Source organism: Lissotriton helveticus, chromosome 8 (genome assembly GCF_964261635.1).
Source record: "Lissotriton helveticus chromosome 8, aLisHel1.1, whole genome shotgun sequence".
NCBI lineage: Eukaryota > Metazoa > Chordata > Amphibia > Caudata > Salamandridae > Lissotriton > Lissotriton helveticus.
In genome coordinates this window covers 672,542,863-672,544,703 of record NC_136069.1, presented here as the reverse complement: position 1 = coordinate 672,544,703, position 1,841 = coordinate 672,542,863, and the positions used below count along the sequence as shown (strand labels likewise).

The following is a 1,841-nucleotide window of genomic DNA, read 5'->3' as shown; positions in this document are numbered from 1 at the left end:
GCCATTTCTGGGAGCTATCATTTCTTGTGCCAAAGAGTTGAGGGCCCAGGATGTATGACTTTTTCAATACATGCCTTTGCAACACAGGCAATACATGAATACGTCATTACCATGCTTTCCATTACAACGCAAATCATTACAGCGACTTGCCTTAGTGAATTGCTGGACGTCGGAATAGTATATTTTACTATTCCAACTCCAGTCTGTGCAACAGTAGGAAAGGTGTTGGATTTTAAATCCAACAATGCATTCCCTAAAGCAAGCCATTGCAATGACTTGCATTGTAATGGGAACAGCTTTAGATTGCCGAAGGAAATAATCATACAAAGGGGTTTCTTACGGAGAGTTAAATACGGGGCAAGCGCAGCAGAGAGCCAATCGAAATGAGCAATAAACAATACAATGTAATGGAATGATAAGTGTCAACAAAGAGATAAAAATCAATTCAAAATTTATTTGGACCTCCCGAATGGGTTACAATCTTAAAAATTAAAAACACCTAAGACAACCTATACATAAAAGGATTGCAATTATAAATTAAAACAAACAAATGCAATAAGCAAAACAAGTCGACGCGGCGTTTCGGTGGCTTTCAATCTTTGCACCTTCATCAGGACAAACATAAAATTTTCACAGAATCTAAAAGTCAAATAACAAGAATTTAGTACTATGTCATCTATTACACTCAAAACAATACAGTTGGCTTACTCTCTTTTACTTATTCAACAATAATATACCCCCTTCACATTCTTATTTCTTTTTTTGTTAAGGTATCTTGATGTTACCTAAACTGTTTTTTCCAACCCCACTCTTTCTTTTCAAAAAGAAAGTTGCATCGTATCACTATTGGTTATAAACAATCTGGTACCTGCAATGTAATCCCAGATTCAAATTTGATAGATATATGTCAATTTCTCTCTCAGCATAGACTGGTAATCGATGATTTGGGTCACGCTGGGAAGCTATAAGAATGTAAATAGTTTATTATAGCTCGATATTCCTCAGTCATTGGGATTTTATGTTATTGGTGCCTCAGTTGTTTAAATGCAAGAGACAGTCATTTACCTTTAAAATACTGCCTCCACGTTTTCTCTTTGCACGAAGGAACCACCGTAAATTATTGAGAACTTAGATCGTCCCGTTACTGTTGGGTGTCCTATTGAGAAAATACATGTCTACCCTTAGTGATTGTTCAGGAATATAGGGCGAAAGTACAAAGAACCCTTTTCATGGGGGCATTATTTGTTCATAGTGTACTCACCAACAAAATAGTATTTGACGTTGACGCTGTGCTCTTTAAATTGTGCACTTCCACTCTGTGGTTTTGTTAATAAAATCACCAGTATCTGGGAAAACAAGATTAAGTTCAGCCAGATAAGAAGGGAAAATAGTTCCGGTCTTTACACATGACGTTCTTCTATGGATTCGTCATTTCACACCCTGTCTTAGATAGTTTGTACAACTTGGGTAATGCCTTCAGAATTGCCTTTATTTTAATCACTGGCTTCATTAAATATGGGGTTGCTTCCAATATTATTCCCTCTGTTATTCATAAAGTTATGCTAATTTGTAAAACTTGCTTTTGCCAAGGATTGCTTCCCCTATTATCTTTGCAGTTATATATTATTACGGATGCAAGTATAGCAGCACGATGTGTCTACTCACTTAGCCAAAAACCCTCTATGAGTTTAACATATCGCTATGTAATACCTCCTTCTGACTAAAGTGAGCAAGCTCGTGGGGGCCCTAGTTACGCAAAGCTCTTACAGTCCATACCTTTAGTCTCCTGGTCGGCCTCCCTGTTCCTTCGTGCGTCCGCCTCCGTCTTAAATCAAAGGGTA

The 1,841-nt window shown here is 37.5% G+C and overlaps 1 long non-coding RNA gene across 1 annotated transcript; it reads right to left on the bottom strand.

Annotated features, from left to right (window-relative positions):
• Positions 1–473: 473 nt before the first annotated feature.
• On the bottom strand, positions 474–1,157 carry LOC144771747 (uncharacterized). Its single transcript, XR_013599462.1, has 3 exons — positions 1,066–1,157; positions 869–962; positions 474–639 (listed from the first exon to the last, which is right to left on the bottom strand). It is a non-coding gene; the product is annotated as an uncharacterized LOC144771747 (long non-coding RNA).
• Positions 1,158–1,841: the final 684 nt, after the last annotated feature.